The sequence below is a fragment of the Perca fluviatilis genome, chromosome 10 (genome assembly GCF_010015445.1).
Source record: "Perca fluviatilis chromosome 10, GENO_Pfluv_1.0, whole genome shotgun sequence".
NCBI lineage: Eukaryota > Metazoa > Chordata > Actinopteri > Perciformes > Percidae > Perca > Perca fluviatilis.
This window is the reverse complement of record NC_053121.1, coordinates 38,154,152-38,169,915: the sequence shown is the minus strand read 5'-3', so window position 1 is coordinate 38,169,915 and position 15,764 is coordinate 38,154,152. Positions and strand designations below refer to the sequence as shown.

Below are 15,764 nucleotides of genomic sequence, written 5' to 3'. Positions count from 1 at the left end.
GGTGTGCTGGTTGTAGTTTTTCTAACTTTCCTAGTTGTTGCAACAGCATGTGAAAAAACTACAAAGTCTGCTGGGCCCAAAAGAACGTTAATCTCGCGATAAAAAAATTGACGCCGTTAAAATGGGTTTGCGTTAACATCTTTAATAACGCGTTAAACTGACAGCACTAATATATACATCGGCCAGAATCTGCCTTTGGGGGAGGGGAGGTCAGGGTGTCCTCCCCCAGGGAAGTTTTGAGCATGAAAGACTTAATTTTCCTGTATTCTGATACACTTTTATGCACCAATTTACGGTGGAAATCCCTTTTTAAGCCTATGTGAAGAAGGGAAAACACAGATGACAATTCAAGATACACCCAAAATATAACGTAAAGTATGTTGTAGCGAGTCATTGGGCATTTTAAAGGTGGTTATATGGAAATCTTGGAGCTTTCTTAATTGGGTTTATCACATATACCTGCGTATCACAGGACTCCACCTGCTAAGTGTACTGTAAGTCTGTGCTACCAACATTGCCATCTTGAGTTAGTGTTAATTTCGGTCAGACGAGCCTACCGTTAGCTAGTTAACACTACACTTGGCAGCAGGTAACGTTAGCCTACCGTTAGCTAGTTAACACTACACTTGGCAGCAGGTAACGTTAGCCTACCGTTAGCTAGTTAAACCTACACTTGGCAGCGGGTTGCACGTTAGCATATCGTTAGCTAGCATTTGGAGTAGCTAAACACGGTTACAATCATTGACATATATAAAAGGGTTAAAATGCTAACAGCTAAACGGTGTAAAGGTTTGTCTCTATTTCCAACCACGGGAACGTACCACAGTCTGCAGCTGCCGTTGTCTGAAAAACAACACATGTTGCGTTCACGGAAGTAGCCTTCGCCAGTGTCGTGCTGCATTTATTTTATTGTAAAATATCCTTTCCTCATGCAGTGGTTGTTTTGTCTTTTACTGGTGAAATAGGGAAGAGGCTCAATATTTATATAACTTTATAGCATTTATTTATTTTATAACTATTTGACTGAAATGGTTATCAGAAATAATTTATTTAAAAAAGACTAAAATGTGTTGACTAAAACTAGACTAAAATGACGAGACTTTTAATTGACTAAAACTTGACTAACAAATTTTTTTGTCACAAGACTATGACTAAATTAAAATAGGTGACAAAATTAACACTATCTTGAGTTCAGCTTGCTTCATGTTTTCTGCCTCTGTCTGTCCTTTCCGTGATGAAGGATGAAATCCTCCGTTGTTGCCCTTCATGTGCCTCTTCTGTTGATGGTGCGGCTGTGTTTTAATGTGCTCCGGTGATGTCATTTTTCTTAACGTGCGCTTCACATTAAATCTTCGCGACACACCTTTGAAAAGCGTGGAGGCTACCGATCTGACTCGGTAAGATGCATGTCAATTGTTCGCCCAACATGTTGAAATGTACAGCTATATTTAGATTTCTTTGCAGGAACACCAGCTTCACCTGCCATCTTTATCGTTTCGCTTTCGGGTCTTAACTTTCCTTAGAAGCTTGCTTGATCAACTCGCGCAACTGGGTTATAGGTTGCCAGGTTGAGGGTTATAGGTTATGGGTTGAGGGTTATAGGTTTTAGGTTGAGGGTAATAGGTTGCCAGGTTGAGGGTATAGGTTGAGGTTGAGGGGGCTATAGGTTTGCCAGGTTGAGGGTTATAGGTTGCAGGTTGAGGGTTGCCATTTGTGGGTTTATAGGTTGAGGTTAGGAAGGTTATAGGTTGGATTGAGGGTATAGGTTGAGTTGAGGTTATAGTTTCGGTTTAGGGTTATAGGTTTCTTAGGTTGAGGGTTATAGGTTTCGCGGTTGAGGGTATAGGTTGAGGTTGAGGGTTGTAGGTTGAGGTTGAGGGTTTAGTTTGGGTTGAGGGTTATAGGTTGAGGTTGAGAGTTATGGAGTTTGCCAGGTTCGAGAGTTATAGTTTGCCAGGTTAGAGTTATAGGTTATCGGTTGGGAGTTATAGGTTGCAGGTTGAGAGTTATAGGTTGCCAGGTTGAGGGTTATAGGTGGCAGGTTGGGGTTATAGGTTGCAGGTTGAGGGGTTATAGGTTGCAGGTTGGGGTTATAGGTTGCCAGGTTGAGGGTTATAGGTTGTCAGGTTGAGGGTTATAGGTTTGCCAGGTTGAGGGTTATAGGTTGCCAGGTTGAGGGGTTATAGGTGTGTGTACCAGGTTGGGGGTTATAGGTTTGCCAGGTTGAGGGTTATAGGTTGCAAGGTTGGGTTGAAAGTTGTATAAGGTGTTAGGATACGGCGTTTTCAACAAGATCGCGATTGTTAGGGTAAATAAACTTATATTGGTCTGATTATTGATGGGAGTTTGGGCCATGCTGCGAGATTAGGGATAAAGAGCAAACATGTCAGGTATATTGTGTGTGCGTTTGTGTATTATTAATGTGTGTGTTTCTGTTTATTGATGTGATGTGTCTGTGTATGTGTGTGTATTTTTGTTGTTTCTGTGTGTTTCTGTGTGTTTCTCGTGTATGTAATGTGTTGTGTATTTTATTATTATTGTGTTTGTGTGTGTTTCTGTTTGTTATTGGTGTGTTGTGTGTGTATTATTTTTGTGTGTTGTATGTTTTGTGTGTTTCTCGTGTATGTAATGTGTCTGTGTGTGTATTATTGTTGTTGTGTGTGTTGTGTGTGTTGTGTTGTGTGTTTGTTTTTTTGTTTATGTGTGTATGTGTCTGTGTGTATATGTATGTGTTTGTATGTTTCTGTGTGTTTCTGTGTGGTATGTGGTGTATATTATTATTTGTGTGTATGATGTGTGTGTGTGTGTGTTATGTATTGTGTGTGAGTTTGTTCATGTATCTTGTGTTTCTGTGTGTTTGTATGTGATGTGTTCTTTAGTATTAATATATTGTGATATTGTTTCTTTGTGTTTCTGTATTATTATTATTGATGTGTCTGTGTGTATGTGTGTGGGTGTGTGTCTGTGTGTGATGTGTTGTGTTTCTGTGTTTCTGCGTGTTGTATATGTGTGTGTATGTGTGTGTGTGTTTCGTATGTAATATTGTGTGTGATGTGTGTGTGTATTATTATTGTGTGTGTGTGTGTGTGTGTGTGTGTGTGTGTGTGTTGTGTGTTGTTGTTGTGTGTTGTGTGTGTGTGTGTGTATTTGTCTGTGTTATTGTGTGTGTTTCTGTGTGTTTCTGTGTATGTGATGTGTGTGTTTGTTGATGTGTGTGTTTTTGTGTGTTTTCTGTGTGTGTATATGTGTGTGTGTTATTGTTGTGTGTGTCTGTCTCTGTGTTGTGTGTGTGTTTCTGTTTGTGTATATTATTGATGTGTGTGTTTCTGTGTGTGTATATGTGTTCTGTGTGTGAAGTGAACTGTTGGGGAGAGATTACTGGAAGATAAAGCTAGCTGTATAAAAAAAGATTACATAAGTTGTTGGGATGAAGGTAGTGGTGTAACTAGTAATTACTCCAGTTGTATCTGATAGATAATGTTGATGATGATAATGATGATGATATTGATGATGATGATGATATTAATGATGATGATATTGATGATGTGATAGTGGTATGAGTGTTTTGTTTATTGTTTGTAGTGTGTTTTGTGTTTGTGTTGTGTGTTTATTGTGTTTTGTGTGTTGTGTGTATTGATGTGATGATTTTATTAATGTGTGTTGTGTGTATGTGTGGTGTGTGTGTGTGTGTGTATTTTTGTTATTTTTGTGTGTTGTTATGTATGTATGTATTGTATAGTGGATGCCTGTTGTTGTAATTGTGAGTTGTGTTTGTGGTGGTGTGTGTTTGTTGTGTGTGTTTGGTGTTGATTGTTGTTGTTGTTGTGTGTGTGTGTTTTTGTGTGTGTGTTGTGTGTGTTAGTGTGCTCTGTGTGTGTGTGTGTGTTGTGTGTGTATTTAAGTGTGTGTTGTGTGTGTGTGTGTGTGTGTGTGTGTGTGTGTGTGTGTGTGTGTGTGTCGCAGTGTGCGTGCTTTCCTGTGTGTGTGTCTGTGTCTGTGTGTGTATTCTCAAGTGTGTGTCCTGTGTGTGTGTGTATGTGTGTGTGTGTGTGTGTTTTACGTGTGTGTGTTTCCTGTGTGTGTATGTGTGTGTGTTCTGTGTTTGTGTGCATGTTTGTGTCTGTGTGTGTGTGTGTGTGTTCTCAAGTGTGTTTGTCTGTGTGTGTATGTGGCGTGTGTGTGTGTGTGTTTGTGTGCGTGTGTGTGTCTGTGTGTGTGTTCTCAGGTGTGTGTGTGTGTGTGTGTTTGTGTGTGTGTGTTTGTGTGTGTGTGTTATCAAGGTGTGTATGCTTACAGTGTTTTTTATTAATCTTTTACTGTAGGGGATCTGAACACACAGCTGTTCTTTTCTGTGTGTGGTCCATGTGTGTTGAGTGGAGGATGGTGGTGTGTGTGTGTGTGTGTGTGTTTGTGTGTGTGTGTTTTTGTTGTTTGACATCTGAATGGACCCGGCGTGGGCCGAGAGTGCCGCTGTTATCTGCCAGACTGCTTGGTGGCCCGGACTCTCCGCTCCCTTCCTGCTCATCAGCTGTTGGAATATTCGGGGGAGGTCTAGCTCATCCGTGAGGTTCTTCCACAATCGCTGCTATATGGTGTGTTTGTGTGTGTTTGTGTGTGTGTTTTTTTTCAGACAGTGTGGTGTATTATGCGGCAGGCCCGGCGCCTACTGCTACGTGGGTGTCTCCAGAAACGGAGGCCCCGGATCCCACCGGGAGGTCTGCAGAAACTTCAACTCCTCCCAGAAACTCTTCTAAGGTCTAGATGCGAACTCTCACAGCCGCGCTGCTCCTCGGCTCACCGGGCACGTTCAACTCCATGGGTCGACCTTAACCCAGCCGCACGTTCAACTCCCTCGGCTCACGGGCCCGTTCAACTCCTCGGCTCACCGGACGCCGTTCAACTCGGCTCACGGGCCTTGCGTTCAACTCCACGCTCAGTCCCTAACCCGCTGCGTTCAACTCCCGCTCAGTCCCTAACCCGCCTTCAACTCCACTGCTCTGCGATTCGCGTTCAACTCCCTGGCTCAGTCCCTAACCCGGCGCCGTCCCAACTCCACTGCTCACGGTCGCACGTTCAACTCCCGGCTCAGTCCCCTAACCCGGCCGCTTCCTCCCACGGCTCACCGGCCTACGTTCAACTCCACTGCTCCACGGTACGTTCAACTCCACGGCTCAGTCCCCTAACCCGGCCCGGTTGCAACTCCACATCATCCCCTAACCCGGCCGCCGTAACTCCACACTCATCCCCCCTAACCCGGCGACCGCTCCCTGCTCACCGCCGCGCGTTCAACTCCACTGCTCACGGTCGCCGTTTAACTCCCGACTCAGTCCCTAATACCCGCAGCGTTCAACTCACATCACCCCGCGCCTTCAACCCACCTCACCACCCGTCACGTGCTTCAACCCACCTCCACCCGCGTTCAATCTCACCCTAACCCCCGTTCAATCCACTCACCTAACCCGCACGTTCAACTCCGGCTCAGACCCTAACCCGGCCGCACCGTTCAACTCACTCAGTCCTAACCCCGTTCAACTCCGACTCACCAACGCGCACGTTCAACTCCAGCGACTCAGACCTAACCCGCGCCGTTCAACTCCACGGCTCAGACCCTAATCCGGCCGCAGTTCAACTCCACGGGTCAGACCCTAACCCGGCCGTACGTTCAACTCAGCTCAGACTCTGCCGACGCCGTTAACTCCGGCTCAGACCTAACCCGGCCGCATTCCAGCTCCACGGCTCCAGTCCCTAACCCAGCCGCACGTTCGGCACAGCTCCAAACCCTGGCCGCAGTTCAACTCCCGACTCAGACCCTAACCCGGCGCCGTTCAACTCCGCTCAGACCTAACGCCCCGTTCAACTCCACGACTCAGACCCTAACTCGCGCACGTTCAACCCCGGCCTAACCTTCATCCTTACGCCTTTCAACTCCACGACTCAGACCCTAACCCGCTGCGTTCAACTCCGATCAGACCTAACAGCCGTTCAACTCCCGCCAGACCCTAACCCGCCGCCGCTTCTCCACTCACCCCGTTCAACTCCACGGCTCAGACTCTAACCCGGCCGCAGTTCAACTCCCGTCAGGCCCTAACCGGGCCGACAAGCTCCACGGCTCAGTCCCTAATCCAGCCGCTTCAACTCAAACTCAGACCCTAACCCGGCCGCAGTTCAACTCCACGCTCAGACCTAACCCGCGCCACGTTAACTCCACGACTCAGACCCTAACCGGGCCGCGTTCAACTCACGGCTCAGACCCTAACCTCCGCCGTTCAACTCAACGGGTCAGACCCTAACCCGGCCCGCACACGTTCAACTCCCGGCTCAGACCTACGCACGCGTTCAACTCCAGGGTCAGACCCTAACCGGGCGCGGTTCAACTCCACGATCAGACCCTAACCCGGCCCGCACGTTCAACTCAAAGGCTCAGACCCTAACCCGGCCGCACGTTCAACTCCGGCTCAGTCCCTAACCCGGCCGCACATTCAACTCCTACGCCTCAGTCCCTAACCCGGCGCCACGTTCAACTCCACGACTCAGACCTAACCGGCCGCCACGTTCAACTCCACGACTCAGACCCTAACCCGCCGCAACGTTCAACTCCAACGACTCAGTCCCTAACCCGGCCGCACGTTCAACTCCGACTCAGTCCTAACCCGGCCCGCTGTTCAACTCCACGCTCGTCCAACCCGGCCACGTTCAACTCCGATCAGATAACCGCGCCGTTCAACTCCACGACTCAGACCTAACCGGGCAACGTTCAACTCCACGACTCAGACCCTAATAACCCGCCGCGCGTTCAACTCCACGGCTCAGACCCTAACCCGGCCCCGTTCAACTCCACGGCTCGACCCTAACCCGGCGCACGTTCAACTCCGTCCGGCCCTAACCCGGCCGCCGTTCAACTCCTCGGCTCAACCCTAACCCGCCGCGTTCAACTCCACGCTCCAACCCTAACCCGCCGCAACGTTCAACTCGGCTCAGAGACCTAACCCGGCCGTACGTTCAACTCCACTGCTCACCGGACGACGTTCAACTCCACGGCTCAGTCCATAACCCGGTCCGCCAACGTTCAACTCCTCGGGTCAGACCGGCCAGCACGCGTCGACTCCTCGGCCCAGACCCTAAACCGCCGCGTTCAACTCCTCGGCTCAGACCGGACACACAGTCACACATTTTTCTTTATATTTCTACCTGCACACTATAAGGATCCATACTAGTGTTTCTTCTCTTTAGAGCTCAAAACATGCAGGCATTTGTTATGTTTGTTTTTAGGGTTTGTGTGTGTGTGTGTGTGTTGTGTGTGTGTGTGTGTGTGTGTGTCTGTTATTGTGTGTGTGTGTCTGTTATTGTGTGTGTGTGTTTGTGTGTATTTTGTAATGTATGTATGTGTTGTTTGTCTTTGTGACTTTGTTGTGTCAGTGTGTGTATGTGTGTTGTTTGTGTGTGTATCTGTCTGTGTGTCTGTGTGTTTGTGTCTGTGTGTGTGTGTGTTGTGTGTATTTATGTATGTGTATGTGTGTGTGTGTGTGTGTGTCTTTGTGACTTTGTGTGTCTGTGTATGTGTGTCTGTCTGTGTGTGTGTGTGTCTGTGTGTGTGTGTGTGTCTCTGTCTGTGTGTCTGTGTGTTTGTGTCTGTGTGTGTGTGTGTCTGTGTGTGTGTGTGTGTGTGTCTGTGTCTGTGTCTGTATGTATCTGTGTGTGTGTGTGTGTGTGTGTGTGTGTGTCTGTGTGTGTGTGTGTGTGTGTCTGTGTGTGTGTGTCTTTGTGTCTGTGTGTGTCTGTGTGTGTGTGTGTGTGTGTCTGTGTGTCTGTGTGTGTCTTGTTCCAGTTTTGAAGAGACACAGCCTGTTTCTCAAATGAAGATTTCTGATTTGGTGGACCAACGAAAACGGGCCGATTATCCCCTCGATGAAGCCGGAGAATGTTTTGTGTGTGTGTGTGTGTGTGCTGTGTGTGTGTCTGTGTGTGTGTGTGTGTGTGTGTGTGTGTGTGTGCTGTGTGTGTGTGTGTGTGTGTGTGTGTGTATCTGTGTGTGATCTGGTGTGCGTGGGAGATGATTGACAGCAGACGCTGCACTTTAATCAGGACCGGATCAGTTATTGCCCGGGGACTGTTGGGCCGAAGATTAATGAAGATACTATTAATATGTCTATGTGTATATCTGTGTTTATACAGTCAAAGAAACGGATTACACTCCTCCGTCTTTGCTCGTCTTTAATTAACTACCAACCCTTCCTCTGCTCTCACACGCCTCCAAATAGACAGTGTGACCCTTCACAATAAGTCAAATATACAAGTTGGCCCTTCACAATAAGACAAATAGACAGTTTGACCCTTCACAATAAAGACAGATATACAGTTTGACCCTTCACAATAAGACAGATATACAGTTTGACCCTTCACAATAAGACAGATATACAGTTTGACCCTTCACAATAAGACAAAGACAGTTTGACCCTGCCACAATAAGACAGATATACAGTTTGACCCTTCACAATAAGACAGATATACAGTTTGACCCTTCACAATAAGACAAATAGGACAGTTTGACCCTTCACAATAAGACAGATATACAGTTTGACCATTCACAATGAGAAAAAATATACAGTTTGACCCTTCACAATAAGACAAATATACAGCTTGACCCTTCACAATAAGACAAATATACAGTTTAACCCTTCACAATGAGAAAAATATACAGTTTGACCCTTCACAATAAGACAACTATACAGTTTGACCCTTCACAATAAGACAGATATACAGTTTGACCTTTTCACAATAATATAGATATACAGTTTGACCCTTCACAATATGACAGATATACAGTTTGACCCTTCACAATAAGACAAAGACAGTTTGACCCGTCACAATAAGACAGATATACAGTTTGACCCTTCACAATAAGACAGATATACAGTTTGACCCTTCACAATAAGACAAATAGACAGTTTGACCCTTCACAATAAGACAAATATACAGTTTGACCCTTCACAATGAGAAAAATATACAGTTTGACCCTTCACAATAAGACAACTATACAGTTTGACCCTTCACAATAAGACAGATATACAGTTTGACCTTTCACAATAATATAGATATACAGTTTGACCCTTCACAATAAGACAGATATACAGTTTGACCCTTCACAATAAGACAAAGACAGTTTGACCCTTTCACAATAAGACAGATATACAGTTTGACCCTTCACAATAAGACAGATATACAGTTTGACCCCTTCTACAATAAGACAAATAGACAGTTTGACCCTTCACAATAAGACAAATATACAGAGTTCCACCCTTCACAATAAGAGACAAATATACAGAGTTTGACCCTTCACAATAAGACAAATATACAGTTTGACCCCTTCACAATAAGACAAATATACAGAGTTCCACCCTTCACAATAAGAGACAAATATACAGAGTTTGACCCTTCACAATAAGACAAATATACAGTTTGACCATTCACAATAAGAGAAATATACAGAGTTTGACCCTTCACAATAAGACAAATATACAGCTTGACCCTTCACAATAAGACAAATATACAGAGTTTGACCCTTCACAATAAGACAAATATACAGTTTAACCCTTCACAATGAGAAAAATATACAGTTTGACCCTTCACAATAAGACAAATATACAGTTTGACCCTTCACAATAAGACAGATATACAGATTGACCCTTCACAATAAGACAAATATACAGTTTGACCTTTCACAATAAGACAGATATACAGTTTGACCCTTCACAATAAGACAAATATACAGTTTGACCCTTCACAATAAGACAAATATGCAGCTTGACCCTTCACAATAAGACAGATATACAGTTTGACCCTTCACAATAAGACAAATATACAGAGTTTGACCCTTCACAATAAGACAAATATACAGCCTGACGACCTTCACAATAAGACAAATATACAAAGTTTGACCCTTCACAATAAGACAAATATACAGTTTAACCCTTCACAATGAAGAAAATATACAGTTTGACCCCTTCACAATAAGTCAAATATACAAGTTGGCCCTTCACAATAAGACAGATATACAGTTTGGCCCTTCACAATAAGACAAATATACAGTTTGACCCTTCACAATAAGACAAATATACAGTTTAACCTTTCACAATAAGACAAATAGACAGTGTGACCCTTCAGCAATAAGTCAAATATACAAGTTGGCCCTTCACAATAAGACAGATATACAGTTTGGCCCTTCACAATAAGACAAATATACAGTTTAACCCTTCACAATGAGAAAAATATACAGTTTGACCCTTCACAATAAGACAAATATACAGTTTAACCTTTCACAATAAGACAAATAGACAGTGTGACCCTTCACAATAAGTCAAATATACAAGTTTGGCCCTTCACAATAAGACAGATATACAGTTTGGCCCTTCACAATAAGACAAAATATACAGTTTAACCTTTTCACAATAAGACAAATAGACAGTTTGACCCTCCACAATAAGAGAAAATATACAGTTTAACCATTCACAATGAGAAAGGTATACAGCCTGACCCTTCACAATAAGACAAATATACAGTTTAACCCTTCACAATGAGAAAAATATACAGTTTGACCCTTCACAATAAGACAAATATACAGTTTGACCCTTCAAAATAAGACAGATATACAGTTTGACCCTTCACAATAAGACAAATATACAGTTTGACCCTTCACAATAAGACAAATATACAGTTTAACCCTTCACAATAAGACAAATATACAGTTTGACCCTTCAAAATAAGACAGATATACAGTTTAATCCTTCACAATAAGACAAATATACAGTTTGACCCTTCACAATAAAACAGATATACAGTTTGGCCCCTTCACAATAAGACAAATATACAGTTTAACCTTTCACAATAAGACAAATAGACAGTGTGACCCTTCACAATAAGTCAAATATATAAGTTGGCCCTTCACAATAAGACAGATATACAGTTTGGCCCTTCACAATAAGACAAATATACAGTTTAACCTTTCACAATAAGACAAATAGACAGTGTGACCCTTCACAATAAGTCAAAATATAAGTTGGCCCTTCACAATAAGACAGATATACAGTTTGGCCCTTCACAATAAGACAAATATACAGTTTAACCTTTCACAATAAGACAAATAGACAGTTTGACCCTCCACAATAAGACAAATACACAGTTTAACCATTCACAATGAGAAAAGTATACAGCTTGACCCCTTCAAAATAAGACAGATATACAGTTTAACCCTTCACAATAAGACAAATATACAGTTTGACCCTTCACAATAAGACAAATATACGAAGGTTTACTCCCTTCACAATAAGACAAATATACAGTTTTACCCCTTCACAATAAGACAAATATACAGTTTGACCCTTCACAATAAGACAAATACAGTTTGACCCCACAATAAACTTCAAGTGTAACCTAAACCCAACATAGAGAAGAAAAACGAGACACTTAATATTACTTATATTCTCATGTATGAAACATTATTTAAAGAACATTTCCACAGCTCTCACTGAAGAGGAACCGGTTGGGAGAAACGGACAGTTTAGTTTGAGGTTTCTCACCCAGAGTCCTCGTCTCTCAGGCAGCAGCTGGTTATCTGTTTGCACATTTTGGCGGCGCCTAACAATGTGTTGACAACACGCTGACATCAGCCAGATGTCAGGGCATCTGGCTTCTGCACACGCACAAATCCAAAACCTCTCATTGTTCCTCCGAAGGCTCCGAAAACCACGAACACTGGCATCAACTTCGGCACACAGCAGCCTCACATTCAGCGTCTTTAACGTGTTTTTAATCTGAATATTCTCACATCAACACAGCACACATCAGCAACCACAAAATCTCAAAGTGTATACCAACTGATTGTGAGTTTGTTGTCGCATTTGAGGATATTTAATCCTTCTTTTTATTTTTTTGTCATTCTTCCCGACCTTTTATTGGATGTGTGTGTGTGTAGTCTGTGTCTGTGTGTGTATATAATAGTGTGCGGGATCTGTGTTTATTTGTTGATGTGGTGTGTTATTTTGTTAATTGTTTTTGTGTTGTTTTATTATTAATTATTTTTTTTATTGTTGTGTGATTTTATTGTTTTTTTTTTTTGTTTGTTGTGGTAGAGGATTTGGGGGTGAGGATTTAGGGGTTGTTGTGTATTTTTGGTGGTAAGTGGGTTTTGTGTAATATATTTGTTATGGTATTGGTTTTTTTTTGTTGTGTGTTGTGTGTTGGGTGGGGTTTTTTTTTTGTTGGGATTGTTTTTTTTGGTTTTGTGTGTGTGTGTGTGTGTGTGTGTGTTGTTTTTTGTTTGTTCCTAAAAAGGATATGTGGTTTTAATAGTTCCTTTATTCACTCAAGCAGCTCGGATATAATTCAAACATTTCTTTAATAGGTCAAATTGGATTTACACTTCCTGTTTGAATGTGTTCAACCTCTCTTCACCAAGACTTTTAGATCAAACCTCGCTTCCTGGAACATTAAAGTAATATTTTTCAGTGTTTTAGTCATTTTTTCAATGTTTAAGTAATTTTTTTCAGTGTTAAGGTAATTTTTTTTTCAGTGTTTAAGTAATTTTTTCTGTAGTTTTAATAAATTATTTTCCAGTGTTTTGTTATTTTCAGTGTTTTAGTCATTTTTTTCAGTGTTTAAGTCATTTTTTCATGTGTTTTAGTCATTTTTCAGTGTTATTGTCATTTTTCGGTGTTTTAGTCATTTTTTTGTGTTTTTATCATTTTTTAGTATTAGTCATTTTATTCAGTGTTTTAGTCATTTTGTCAGTTTAAGTAATTTGTTTCTGTTGTTTAAAGTCATTTTATTCAGTGTTTTAGTCATTTTTTCAGTTTTAAGTCCACACATTTTTCGGTTATTTTAGTCAATTTTTTCTGTGTTTTAGTCATTTTTTCAGTGTATTAATCATTTTATTCCAGTGTTTTAGTCATTTTTCAGTTTTAAGTCATTTTTTTCGGTGTTTAAGTCATTTTTTCAGTGTTTAAGTCATTTTTTCAGTGTTTTAGTCATTTTTTTTCAGTGTTTTGTCACTTTTTTCAGTGTTTTAGTCATTTTTTCAGTGTTTTAGTACAGTTTTCAGTGTTTAAGTAATTTTTCAGTGTTAAAGTAATTTTTTTTCAGTGTTTAAGTAATTTTTTTCTGTGTTTTAGTAATTATTTTCTAGTGTTTTTGTTATTTTCAGTGTTTCGGTCATTTTTTCCGTGTTTAAGTAATTTTCAGTGTTTTAATTATATTTTCAGTGTTTGCAGTCCATTTTTCAGTGTTTTAGAATTCATTTTTTCAGTGTTTTGTCACTTTTCGGTGTTTTAGTCATTTTTTCTGTATTTTAGTCATTTTCAATTGTATTGATCATTTTATTCAGTGTTTGTAATTTGTCAGTTTTTTAAGTAGTAATTTTGTTTTGATTAGTTTAAGTCATTTTATTCCAGTGTTTAGTCATTTTTTTCAGTTTTTAAGTAATTTTTTAGGTGTTTTAGTCATTTTTCTGTGTTTTGAGTCATTTTCCGGTGTATTAGTCATTTATTCCAGTGTTCGTCATTTTCCAGTTCCATTTCAGTCCATTTTTCAGTGTTCGTCATTTTCCAGTCATTTCAGTGTTTATCCACTTTTCAGTATTTCGTCATTTTCAATTTCGTCGTTTCAGTGTTCGTCATTTTCATGTTCATTTTTCATCATTCTTTCCATTTCCGTCCATTTCCGTTATTTTGTCCATTTCCAGTATTTCGTCCATTTTTTTCCATCCATTTCCAGTATTTCCATTTTCAATTCCATCCATTTCCATTTTCAGTATTTATTTCGTCATTTCTATGTTCCTTCCGGTGTGTCCATTTATTCCATTTCCATTTTCAGTGTCCATTTCCGTGTTTCGTCCATTTTCCATCATTTCGTCCATTTTTTCTATGTTTCGTCCATTTTCCAGTGTGTGTCATTTCAGTGTTCATTTATTCCAGTGTTCCTTCCACCTTTATTTTGGCTATTTCCTTGTTCTTTGTCAGTGTTGTCATTTCAGTGTTGGTCCAGTTCCTCTCCACTGCCGTTGTGTCCTTCCTCCATGTTTATGTGTGTGTTTCAGTCTGTCCTTGGTTGGATCCGGTTGTTCCTGTGTGTGTGTATTTTTTTTTGTGTGTGTCATTTTTTTCATTTTATTTGTCCTTTGTGTGGCCATGTCATTTTCTGTTGTCCGGTTGTGTGTGTTTGGTCTTTGTGTGTTGTGTTTTGTCGTTTGTGGTTGGGTCCATTTTTTCCGGTTTGTGTCTTTGGTTTGTGTGATTCCTGGGCTGTCCTGTGTCCTTGTCGGTTGTGGGATCGTTCCATCCATATTTGTCCGGTGTGTGGTCAGTCCATGTCGGCTCCGTGGTCCGTCGGCTGTCTTTCTGGGATTTTCCTGGGTGTCTCCTGGGGCTGGTCACTGGGTGTGTCCTTGTCCTGTGTCCATGTCTGTCCTGTGGCCTTCCACAAGAGCCTGGGCCTGTCTGGGCTTTCTGGTTTCTGCTGTCTTCTGCCACGATTTCTGTTGTTTTGGATTTGTTTCTTATAACTGTTTTGGCTGATTAGCTTGGTTCAGACTTTCTGGACCCTGGAGCCCGGGTTACCCGTGTGGTGCCCGGTTACCGTCGTTTTTTAACCCAGTTACAGATGTGTCTCCCAAACAGACCCAAGGCAAGCCCGGTTGGATCCCAGCCAATCCAGAGCGCTGGGGAGGATTAAATGGAGCGGTCCAGAGTGTTTGTGTGAAACCCGGATTATGTGGAAGTTGACCGACCACTAATGAAATCTTAACGGGATTATAAGAACATATGATGTCGTCTGGGATCATCCCGTGAGCTTACATCACTCATGTCACCGCTGCCCAAATCCGCACACACAAACACACACTGCCCAAAATCCACCACACCAGGCTGCCTGCAGCTGCCGTCCGCACACACAGTCCCGCACACACATGCTGCTTAAAATCCACACCTGCGCTTTCACGCTGCCAATCCACCACCACCTGCAGCTGCTTAAATCCCACACCACCGCATATACACCACCACCTGCAGCTGCCCAAATCCACACACACACCACACCACCACACATAGTCCACACACATGCTGCCCAAATCCACCACCACCACGCTGCCCAAATCACCCCACCCACCGCTGCTTAAAATCCCACACACACACACATACCTGCAGCTGCCAAAATCACCACCACACCGCAGCTGCCCAAATCCACACACATACCACACACAAACACACACACTGCCAAAATCCCACCACCACATACCACGCTACACCGCATACACTGCCCAAATCCACGCCACACACACCGCGTACACACACACACACACACCGCTGCCCAAATCTCACACACAAACACACATACACTCACCCCACACCTCTGGACTCTGCATCTCCACCTGCTTATTGATTCGGTCGTGGTTTCCCTCCCCTGGATGGACGGATTAAGGTGAGGATCATTGGATGGCGGATCCTCCTGGTTGACCCTCAAACACTTTTTATTCATAATTAAAAATTTTGAAAGTTTTGTCACTTTTACAGTTTTTGGATTATGGCAGAAGCCACGATTACTCAAAAACAAGGACCCGTGTTTTCAAAACACTACACACAATTAGCAAAACACTACAGATCCTTTACATGAATTAAACACTTTTAAAACTATACACTTCTGTTTAAAACCACGCTTTGTTACCATAGAGCTTACCGCACACGTTTCACATTACTATACTGTGTTAATATTACGTATTGGCC

At 42.2% G+C, this 15,764-nt stretch overlaps 1 pseudogene; it reads right to left on the bottom strand.

The window, feature by feature from the left end:
- Positions 1-15,764, bottom strand: part of LOC120566574 — a 101,643-nt pseudogene that overhangs the window by 41,983 nt on the left and 43,896 nt on the right.